Source organism: Elaeis guineensis, chromosome 10 (genome assembly GCF_000442705.2).
Source record: "Elaeis guineensis isolate ETL-2024a chromosome 10, EG11, whole genome shotgun sequence".
NCBI lineage: Eukaryota > Viridiplantae > Streptophyta > Magnoliopsida > Arecales > Arecaceae > Elaeis > Elaeis guineensis.
In genome coordinates, this window is record NC_026002.2 from 66787070 (window position 1) to 66799978 (window position 12909).

The window sequence follows — 12909 nt, forward strand, 5'->3', positions numbered from 1 at the left end:
TACTGAATCCTAAGGGTGGCAAGATGAAGAAGAAGGGGAAGAAAGTCTTCGGACAGGGTACCTGCTTTCACTGCGGCAAGGCAGGACACTGAAAAAGAAATTGCAAATTATATCTTGCAACTGTAAAGGTAGGTGCAAGCGATGCACCAAAAGGTATGTATGAGATACATACAATTTTGTCATTAAGTTTTTCCAATTCAGACTCTTGGGTATTGGATACTGTCTGCAGTTCTCATATCTGCAAGTCGTTGCAGGGGCTGCAGAACATTAGAGTGCTGAAGAAGGGTGACTTCGAGCTCTACGGTGTTGTAAGAGAGTCAATCTAAGCAGAGGCTGTAGGGACATATATGTTAAAGTTACCTTCTGAAAAGATTTTAGAGCTAGAAAATTGTTATTATATACCTAAGATCATTAGAAATTTTATTTCTGTATCGTTACTATTGCAACGAGGTTATGAAATAAATGGAAAGAGCAATAGTTGCTTATTTTTTTTCTAATAAAATTATTTGTCATGGCATTATTAATAATGGTCTTTTAATTCTATCTAATGATAATATTTTTCATATTAATGAAAGTAAAAAGCGAAAGAGAGAAGAGTTGAATAATACTTTACTTTGGTATTGTCGACTTGGTCATATAAGTGAGACAAAGATTAACAAGTTATATACAGAAGAGTTCTTTGATCCTTATGATTATGAATCATTAGGTACTTATGAATCTTGTCTTATGGAAAAAATGACTAAGACTCCATTTAGTGGACATGGAGAAAAGACAAGTGAGTTATTAGGACTTGTACATACTGATGTATGTGATCCTGTAACAATAGAAGCCAGAGGAGGATACTCTTATTTTATAACGTTCACTGATGATTTATCTAGGTTTGGATATATGTATCTTATGACACACAAATCAGAAGCTTTTGATAAATTTAAAGAGTATCGAAGTATGGTCGAGAAACAAACTAAAAAAAATATTAAAATCTTTCGATCTGATCAAGGAGGAGAATACTTATCCAATGAATTTTTAGATCATCTTAAAGAAAATAAAATTCTCTCAGAATAGACCCCTCCCTATACACCACAGCTAAATGGTGTAGCAAAAAGGAAGAATCACACTTTATTAGATATGGTGTGGTCCATGATGTGCCTTACAGATTTATCAATTTCTTTCTGGGGATATGTGCTAGAAACTGCTATTTATATCCTGAATAGAATGCCTTCAAAATCTGTGCCAAGCACTCCATATGAGATATGGAGAGGAAAGAAGCCTAATCTTAAGTATCTTAAGATATGGGGCTGTCCAGCTTATGTTAAAAGAAATTTTGGACATAAGCTGAGTGCTAGGGCAGATAAATACTTGTTTGTAAGTTATCCTAAAGAGAGTATAGGATACCTCTTTTACCATCCTACTGAACATAAGGTGTTTGTCAGTAAATATGCCACTTTTATGAAAAAAGAGTTTATCCTAGAAAGAGGCAGTGGGAAAAAAATTGAACTTGGAGAAATTCAAGACCTACAAATGCAAGCACAAGATGATCCTCAATCAAAAATATTCATTAATGAAGTACAAACACAAAGTACACCTCTTCTCCAAAGGTCGGATAGGGTGCGGAATACACCTATGAGGTATGGGTTCGTTATTGAGAATAATGAAGCCCACATCATTGAAAATGATGAACCTTTGACCTATACGGAAGCCATCATGAGAAGGGACTCAGACAAATGGCTAGAGGCTATGAAATTCGAAATAGACTCCATGTATTCCAACCAAGTGTGGACTTTGGTTGATGCACCAGAGGGTGTAACCCCTATTGGATGCAAATGGATCTATAAGAAAAAGATTGGAGTGGATGGCCAAGTTGAAACCTATAAAGCTAGATTAGTAGCTAAAGGTTTTAGGCAAAAATAGGGTATTGATTATGATGAAATATTTTCACCTATTGCCATGCTCAAATCTATACGGATTATGCTTGCAATAGAAGCATGTCATGATTATGAGATTTGATAAATGGATATGAAGACCACCTTCCTTAATGGTTATCTTGAGGAAGAGGTTTATATGTCTCAGCCATAAGGGTTTGTCTCAAAAGGGAGAGAAAATCAGGTATGCAAGCTTAAGAAATCTATTTATGGATTAAAACAGGCATCGAGGAGTTGAAACATCCGATTTGATGTTACAGTCAAAGAGTTTGGCTTTATTAAAAATATGGATAAACTTTGTGTATACAAGAAGACTAGTGGGAGTGTCATTGTCTTCTTAGTTTTATATGTGAATGACATACTTCTTATTGGGAATGATATCCCAATATTACAATCGGTCAAGACATGGCTATCAAGTAAATTTTTCATGAAGGATTTGGATGAAGCATCCTATATACTAGGTATAAAGATCTATAGGGATAGATCTAAGAGGATGTTAGGTTTGTCCCAATCTAGGTACATAGACTTAGTGCTAAAGAGGTTTAGCATGGATGGAAGTAAAAGAGGCTATTTACCCATGAGTCAAGGCATACATCTCTCTAAAAGGATGTCTCCTAAAACATCAGAAGAGAGAAATAGAATGAGTTCTATTCCCTATGCTTCGGTAGTAGGGTCGATCATGTATGCTATGCTATGTACTAGGCCTGATGTTGCCTATGCCTTAGGCCTAGTTAGTATATTTCAGGCTGATCCAGGAGAAGATCATTGGAAAGTAGTAAAAAATATTCTTGAGTACCTAAGAAGGACTAAAGATATTTTTCTGGTATATGGAGAATCTGATTTAAAACTAGAAAGTTATTCTGACTCTAGTTTCCAATCAGGCCCTGATGATAGCAAGTCCACTTCAGGGTATGTCTTTACTCTTAATGATGGAGCTATTAGTTGGAAAAGTTTCAAGCAGCAAACTGTAGCTGACTCAACCATTGAGGCAGAATATATAGCTGCAAGTGAAGCCGCCAAGGAAGCTGTCTGGATGAAGAAGTTCATCACTGAGTTGGGTGTCGTTCCTCAGATTAAGAATCTAGTACCACTTTACTGTGATAATACTGGAGCAATTGCTTAAGCAAAAGAACCAAGGTCTCATCATAAATCCAAGTACATTCTAAGATGCTTCTATCTCGTTCGTGAAATAATCGAAAGACAAGATGTTGTCATTGAACGAGTAGAAACAAAGAATAACATAGCAGACCCATTCACTAAGGCTCTACCACAGCAGCAGTTCGATCGCCATCTCGATTGTATGGGGATAAAATATAAGGACGATTGGCTTTAGTGTAAGTGGGAGATTGAAAGGAATATGCCCTACAAGCCAATCAAAATTTGTATTTTGATAGATTTTTCTTGTAATCTTCCAGACTTATGTATTGACACTTTAAATAATAAAAGGTATTTTTCATCATATGCTGCATCTTACTTTAGTAATGATTATGATGAACTTCATAAATCAAGAAAATGGGTTTAGGGTTATGATTAGATCATACCTATGAGATCTAAAATCTTAAAAATTCTGATTTAAAATATTTCTAGTCGTAAGAGCATTGAGTAGGGGATCAATGTTCCAGATAGATTAGCACTTTCTATGTATGCTCGATGGAGAGGGTGGCAGATCTCATATGCCACTTGTGTGAGACACTAATACAAGGAAGTGGGTGCTCATTAGAGAATGAGTTCACTGAATTTATCCGACTTAAGAAACATCTTATGGAATTTACTTACCTATCAAGAGATGTTTTCTTATAGTGAGAGTTGTGCATGTAATCCTTTAACCTGAGACTACCATAGAACCTTGTATACATAATCCATATTTTTTGGTTCATACTTATTCATGACTTAGTCATGTACGGGGTGTTCTAGATAAGGTAGAATATGTATGGAGGTTGTGAGTAGGTCAACATGAAATCGATCACTCCTGGTAAGAGAAAATCGCATCCTACTTGTTCTGATCGATTGATGATTCAGGAAGCCTTTGATCAAAGCAGAATGAAAATTAGAAAGAGTTTTTAATATTTTATTAATTAAATCATCATATAATATTGAGAAAAATATGAGTAAGATATTGGATTTGACATCATTTCATATCCAGAGTCATATTCAGGGTGCAGGGAGATCACAGGATCAAATTGCACGGTAACTTTCCATTGAAGGATATTTTTGATATTTTCATCAAAAATTTTATATCTTTTAGATAGACATGATACGTTGCTAGACGTCAATCTTGTCTTATAGGTTTGATCAAATTAAAGAGTTTAATTCAATCACCAATTAGAAAAAGTTCTAATTGCTGAAATCAAGTTAGCTCGATTAGATCTAGATCGGTTAGATTAAATTTTAATCAAATCAAATTGACTTGAACTCAGATCTATTGCTGGCTAGATGTAGAACCCAATGGGTCACACATAAAAGATATTGATCAGGGGTCTAATTGGATTAGATCATATTTGCAAAATTGACATGCTAGCACATGTTGCAAAAAAACTAGCTCCTTGTTTCAAATTGGGTTTAAAATTGATTCTAGATTGGGCTAATTAAGGCTAAATTAATTTAAATCAATTTTGGGTTTGATTTGGTTCAGCCCTTGGTTGTATGTACCAAAAATTTGGAGCCAGGAAACCAAGTCTCCATAAGTCAAGAATTTTTCTTGTGCATGGGTGCAGTTTTTGTATGCAGAAACAGCTTTCGCATCTCATGAGATGGGATGCCTCATCCTCAAGCTTATAATATGTTCCATGATGAAATAAATTTTTTGATAATTTCTAACTTTATTTTAAACATGAATAATTTTTTTGAAGTTAAAATTACTTTTGATTTAATCATGAAAATTTGTTGAATTTGAAAATCCTATCAGCCTGATCCATGCACCTGACCAAGAGTCCAACTTGTGAAGGACTCTAATCCATTTGTCATGCCACTTCTTAATCTGAATTTTTTTTCATGATATTCTCATGTTAGTGCCTTGAGCTTTGGTCATTGGATGGATAAAATTACATGGATGGGTGGTGGATAAAAATTATTCCATGGGAAGCTGCGCGATGCATCAGGGAATCATTGAGAAAAATGTTTTGAAGAGTCCTTCTGCAAGAAGCATCTCTTAAATTTTTTTTCGATGATTGCCATGTGTCAAAAACTTTTAGATGGGCATGAGAATTCATCAGGAGGTATGAGATTTTTTGATGGATGTGAGATGGCGCATGGAAGGGGTGCAAAATATTCCCGAAGGCAACCCATCGCTAAGTATTTAAAGGGGGGTGCGCCGGGGGATTGGATTCATTCAGATTTTCAATTCCACCTTTCTTTCTAACATTCTCTCCCTATTATCCAATTAGTCTCTTCCTTCTCTTATTAGGATAAGTCCAAAAATAGAAAGAACAAGTCCGATTTTAAGACAAGAGTCTAGGAAGAGAATTAAGGAAGACAAGGAGAGAAGAAAGGTAGGGATAGAAAGGCTAGGAGAAGAGGAAAAGGGTCTTGGGGTCCTGATATTTAAGAAAATTCTCAGAGTAAAAATTTTGGAGGAAAAATTATCTCAAAGAGTTGGTGTCCTGATCATAGCCCTGTGTGGATCACCATTGGAGGGCGAACACTTGGGCACCTGATGGAGGTTCTGTCGAAATTTGGATTAAGTGCTATAGAAATTTTTCTATAACTTAAATTTAATCTTAAATTTATGTTATATATGATTGTTAATCATCAAGGAGATGCTGGTTTAAGGATTTAATATTTAAGATTTCTTTATTAAAATTTTGAAATCCATTATGTTTCCACTGTGCATGCCCACCCTGAAACCCTACACATTGAGCTGAGGTGTATAAAGAGAATTCCATCATAAAATCATGCCATTCTCTTTAGATAATCGATAAATTCTCTATTTGATATTGCTTTCTCGATCTGATCGAAGGACCTTTAGAGTTTTTTCAATTTACTTTTCTACTTCACATCTGAATTCTTTGAACCTTTCAAAGTCTTTCAGATTTGTATCTCACATACATATACCTATACCATGACTGTATCGATAAAGGTGATGAAGTAGTGATAACCTCCTTGTCTGGCTCATCAAATGGGCCATGCACATCATATGTATACTAGGGTAGGTATCTTAGTAGTCTTATCCCTTTATCCCATAAAGGACAGCTTGATCATTAATCCTCAAAGAGATGATTCACAAACTAAATATGATTTAGCGGTCAATGAGCCTAAAGGTTCATTTTCTCTAGTCAGCAAATCATTTTTTCTCATACATGACCATGCCAAAAGAACCATCTATATTTTTTAGGTTATTTGGTTCTGGATCTCTCAGACCTAATGGCATTCACTATTTACTCATATAAGTTAACAAATGCATCACCATGCAAATGATAAAGAACTAAATCCAAACGGTAATCACCGAGGTTAGGTGCCCATAGCCATAGTACAATTTTTGCACCATTGCCGACTCAAAAGAGTCATCTCACCTTCCCTCAGTCCTCTTCCTTCCTTAGACCCTATACTAAAGTGCGTAATATGCACTAGAGTCTAATAAAAAAAAAATCATAAGATCAAATTTGAGCAATTCGACATACCTTCCAAAGGGTGTGTCAATATTTATTTAGGTTCTCTAGGTATGTGCCTCTAAACTTTTTCAAGATCCCTTAGTTATCAATATATTGACCAATTCAGTTAAGGTGCTATAATATTTATTTATATAACAGTTTCATAAACTACCTATATGAATCAAGAATTACAGGATCAAATCTATTAGTAAATTTTTATACATAGTCACATCGAGCTTTTCAAGCTCTTCAATATCCTTGATCATCGATCATGGACAAACTGCCCATCACATATCTCATACACTATACGACTCTGATCATCTCACAACTTATTGTAGATGAATCAGCATATCATTGGTAGTCTATATGTCCTTATACATATATTAGATTTCATCAACTATGGAGTCCAATTTATAGCACCTAACCTAATTGTCAATGTCCAACCATTTGTCAAGTATAGCTCGTTGACTATGGATTGGACAAGCTGATGATATTGGATTAATCTGACTAAGAATATGGTTTAATTTTTAAAAGCTAAGAATTATTCTTAAATTTTTGAGCCAGAATATGTAATTGATTTCGGTTAAGTGGTTGATATCTAGGATTCAACCTAAAGGATTGGAAGCTGACAGAATAAACTACAGAGGTAAAAATTTAATTAGATGATTGTACTTGTAAAAGTTTATTCTAGGAACTTTAAAAATAAATAAAAACTTTCACTAATTTTTTGAGTCTCTCACACTCCTCGGGTGGAGAAACAAAAATCCTAACGCGATAAGTAGTTCTAATGGGTGCTACGGTCCCATCGATATACGGTACCTCACCTAACAGTTATTGATGACACATATACCAATGCATGGATAACTCTTTATCCAGATGCTTCTCCAGACATGTTGCAGTGACTTGGTCTCTAAGTTCTGTGGCCTCACCTAACAATTATTGACATATTTTTTAGTTAAGTCTAATCCACTGTTCACCAGAGAGTGTAAAGCTATTATTAGGTCCCTCACCTAACAATTATAGGATCCAATCCCATCTTCACTCTGAGGCATCTAATGCTAATAGAGTGATTATACCTTTTTAATGTAACCAAACCACTATAACTAGTCGAGAATGATCAACATCAGAAAAGGCACCCACATCTCTACAACGGTGGAAAATCAGTAGACTTAATATTTAGTGAGAAGATTTAGATTTAAATATCTTCTAATTAATCACATACATCTGATGTAATGACTAATCTGATTTGGATCAGTATATTTCATGTCTGACCAACCTAGTCGGCATGGGTGAACTCGGGTCAACAAGTAACCTAATTCAAAACATAATCTCCCAAAATGGCTAGATAAGTGAAGATGAGTGGGGTCCTCCAGTTGCTTTCATTAGACACCAATGAATTGGCCAAATCAGATAATGAAACTAATTAAAGAACCACCATCTAAGACTTACCTTAGACACCAAATTGGTTGATTAGAATCAATCAGGTTAACCTATAGATCCCGGCTCGAACCACTGAGCCAAATTCGATCTTGATTTAATCAATTCACATCACAAGTGAATCAATTTAACTAACTTCAACTAGATTCAATTTTAAGCTCCTTTGACCTAATCCCAACCAACTCTTGATTAGGTTTGATCAATTGCTCAAAATCAAAAAGGGTTCTAATTTGATCTAATCAATGGCCCTAGTGGTAGTTTAGTTTCTAAACCTAATTTGTTCAATTTATACCCAAAGCCCATATTTTATGCATTAAAATTTAGATCTTAAATTCATAATTTTAGATCTTATAATTTTGAATCTTAATTCTCAATTAAGTATATTATGTACATGAATTTAAGTTTTGATCTCAAAATAATTTTTGATCTAAACTATTTGTATTGTATCTCATACAATTTTGCTGTCTATAGAATCGACTCGATTCATTCTAGTACATAAATTGATTTGTCACAGTGAGTCGACACAATATTAAGACAAACAAAAACTTGTAGACCTAACTTGCACAATTGAGTCGGCTTATCAGCAAATGAGCCAACCTATTAGGGTCTTGAGTTGACTCCAACAAAATAAGTCAACTCACCAAGCACTCGAGTCGACTCCATAGGCATGCTAGTCACAGTTTTATGGTTTCATGCAAACAGAACCTAAGATTTTGGATCTAGAATTTTGCAGAAATTAAGTTTTAGATTGTGTCAAAATAATATATCACATATAATATTTAATGATTTAAAAATATATAAAAATACATACATAATTTGATTTAAATTTAAAATATATATCATATATAATTTTTCGTTCGCTATTTATCTTCATGGACAACATCACAGTTGGCATCCCTACACATCATGAGAGAAAATTCATTGAATGGGCAAGAGAGGGACTTTAACCCCTTCATCTTCTTATGACCGGATGGCCATGGTGATTATCTCAATTTGATTACTAAGCTAGTAAGTAATTAATCTAACATATCACATATGTAATCAATTAAAAATCAGATCTAATTATCTATGACATGTGAAACATATAAATAATAATTTTGAATCTATCATATATGAAAAAAATTTAACAATCATACTAGATCCAAATTAAATCTTAATTAATATATTCAGATCTAAAATTAATTTTAGATCTGAATAATTTATGATTTATTTTAGATTTAAAATAATTTCAGATCTGAAATAATTTTATAATCTCATTACAATATACAGAAAATTCAAATCTAACATTTATTGATGTTCTACATCGTTCTAAGACAAACATTCAGCATAACTGGATTATGCCAGGGCAACCTTATTTTAGAATGATGTGGATCATCTAACTAACCTTCAAATTTAATTTTTATAAATCAGATTTTAGATCTAAGAGATTTTCATGTTCATATTAGAACCTGACTCTGATACCACTATTAGAAATTACTATGGTTTCATACGTGTAGTTTAATTTTTTTTTTAAAACTTATATAATAAAAATAAATAAATTAAATATTTTTAATTTAAAATATATATCAGATCTAATCTAAAAATTATACTAAGGATCTTGAACAAACATGTTACTTTGATCTAAAATCTGAAAAGAAAATCAAATATCAACAAATAAAATTGGAGATCAGATCTCCATACCTTTGGATCCTATGGATGTCTGGGGTTCCGATCATAGCCGCATATATGTCTGACCTTTGCTGGTATCCATATAGAGATGTCTGATCGTAGCATTGAGATTATTGATGTGCTAGCACCTTACGGATCTCACTCCTCAACCTTGGATCAGAATCTCTTCTTCTAGATCTCGAAGAAGATGATCACTGTGCGAACTCTTTCGCACAGATCTGACAAGATTTGAACTAGATCATTCAAAAGAGAAGAAGAACCTTTCTTCTTCTCTTCTTCTCTCTCTTTTTCTTCTTATTTATCTCTCCTTATATCTGATCACATCATATTTGGGTGTTGGGATGAAGGGAAGAGAGAAGATTATTGGGAATAGTGTCCCAAAGCCAATCGTCAGCCTGTTGACGGTTGTGCTTATTTTTGTATATATACATGAATTATGAATTAATAAAAATTATTTTGATATTTTTCATCACAAAATGTTTCATCTTTTAATGAACTCCTACGTTGTGGTGAAGTCCTTAGGACTATTTAGACTCGACAAAGGAGGATTTGTCGTTTAGTCCTTAAATCTGTTCGTGACTAAATGATACGTTATTACCAAAGATGACAATATTTATCAAGCATAGGTCATTGTGTGCCATATAGGTTGGTTGTCCTCTTAACCAATGAGTGTGGAGACAATGGTATGGCATACAGGTGAGATATAAGGATACATCTGCACTGAACCTGACTGACTCTGAAACTATTTCTGCTGTCAAGATTTATTTCGATGGAATATGGGTATAAATGTCTCTCTGACCTGAGACCGCCATGGTGACTTGCAAGCAACTCACTGCTCTTAGGCACTGGACTACCTGAATTTCTAATTCAGTGACAGAAGGCTGCTAGGTGTAGTCAAGTACTTGACTTGTCGGTGCGTGTGTCAAGATGGGATTGACCACTCCAGTTCAGGAGCTGTGTACAGTCATGTTTCAATTTAGCAAAATCTTGGCCAGGGTAGTCTTTGTGAGAAGTCACAGGACTATTTGAGTTAAGCATGATTCAGATGATCTAATCATGGTTGACAGTTTAACCCTGAGTCGTCCTAAACACAGAGGTCAAAAGGATGAATTATACAGTAACATATTCACGTAGGTTCTGAGTGTTGCGATTGTGACTATTGATCTATCCGATCATCGGGTACCATTGCTAGATGGTCACTTCGATTAGTACAGGAATTGGTTCCTGTGCTACCGGCTTAAGTTCGAACCTGCGGGGTCACACACATTAGAGGTTCCTATCTGATCTGATGGCTGATGAAGAGTCTAATGCTCGTGGACTATGAGTCCTACATGTCTGGGACTTTGTGATCAAGAATCAGGATTCTGTGATCACGAGTCCCACATATTTTGTGTACCGGGGTCAAGAGTCCCACTGGTTTGGGACTCTTCGATCAGGGTTACATATCAATGAATTCTGATGCCCGATTACCCATCGGGTTTGGACTCAATATTTATGAGAGATTTAATTAATATTTGATTGCTAATTAACTCAATTTGATTGAGTAATTATTTTTGGATCAAGTCCAATTGAATTGGATTCAGTTGGGTTTGACCGATTAGGTTAAGAGTTGACCTAATCGTCGAGATGGTTTGGTCCCTGATTTGATCAGGGGTTGGGCTTAATCAATTTTTAATTTGATTAGGATTTTATTGAGCCTAATTAAGCTAATTAATTGGGTTTAAATTAGTCTAATTGGGTCTAACTTATTTGGTTCAATTAGGTTGGTTTAAATAATGAAACCACCTTGACCCATTCTCCCTGCACCACCTCACTTCCACTGGCCCATTTGAATTCACGAGAAGGAAGTTCTCATGAATTTTTTCTCATGCAAAGCCTCCTCACCCTACTTTAATGCACCAAATGAGTGGATAAGGATGATTGGTTGGCCATTCAAATTCAAAATAAAGTTTGAATTTGAATGAGCAACCAATCTTAGCGCCTTGACCTTATCCTCTTTTAGGCCCCATTTATTACACGAGAAAATGTTTCTCATGAAATCACTCAAGCAAAAATTAAGCCACACTCTCTCTTCTCACACCCTTAGTGGATAGGGATAAATTAGTTTCCATTTGAATTCAAAATTTGATTTGAATTCAAATATGCAATTACTCATCTTTATCCTCTCACGTGGATAAGATGTTGTTGTTTTAAAAGGAGGAGAGAGTGGGGCGTGTGCAAGAAAAAATTTGAGAGAAAATCTAGGCATGATGAATCCTTGTGTGCAAGGTGAAGGTCTATATCCTTCGAGAGAAAAAGAAAGAAAAGAAAGAAAAAGTGTGCGCAGGGTTTCAGTGAGTTCTTCAGGGTTTAGCCTGGAGTTCGAGAAGTGAGAAGGTGAGCTACGAGTGTCGTGAGCCCACCAAATTTTAGAAAATCTTCAACATCCTCTCAAGTATGTCTGTTGATGATTCAAGCATCTGAAGAATCGACAGATATCGATCGAAGGAGTTCGATTACATCGGCCGTCGAAAGGACTCTACAATGAGCTAGCACTCGTGAGGAGTCGATCAGATCGAAAGCTTCGTATGGATGATCCACAGAGGCAGACACACTATGTGACTGCATCATGATGATCAGACTCTTCCGACGGTGATCAGATTACGATGATCTACTACCCCACAAAGGTATTGTGTTCTGAACACATTCAGTAAAGTGTTTACTGTTCAATTTCGAATTTCAAATTTAAATCATGCATGCTATATATCATATTTAGATCCTAGTGTAGGATAAATTTTTATTAATTAATTAGATTAATTAATAATTTTTATTATAAAATAGTGATTTTGAAAAAATTTTAAAATTACCATTTTACCCTGCACTGAATTTTCCCACAAATGGTATTAGAGCGGTTCTTAGATATGATATATATATTTGCATGCATAATTAAGTTGTAATCTAAAAGTTTAAATTTAAAATTTAAAATTTAAAATTTAAATTTGAATTTTGAAAGTTTTCGAAATTTAAAATTCAAAATTTTGAAATTAAAATTTGAATTTTGAATTTTAAAATTTGAAATTTTGAAATTTAAAATTTGAAATTCAAAAATTTAAAATTTAAATTTGAAATTTGGTTGAAATTTAAATTTGAAATTCAAAATTTAAAATTCAAAATTTGAAATTCAAAATTTGAAATCCAAAATTTGAAATTTGAAATTTGAAATTTGTTTGAAATTTGAAATTTGAAATTAAAATTTAAAATTTAAAATTTAAAATTTGAAATTTAAATTTTGAAATTGGTATATTTAGATATACTTGATC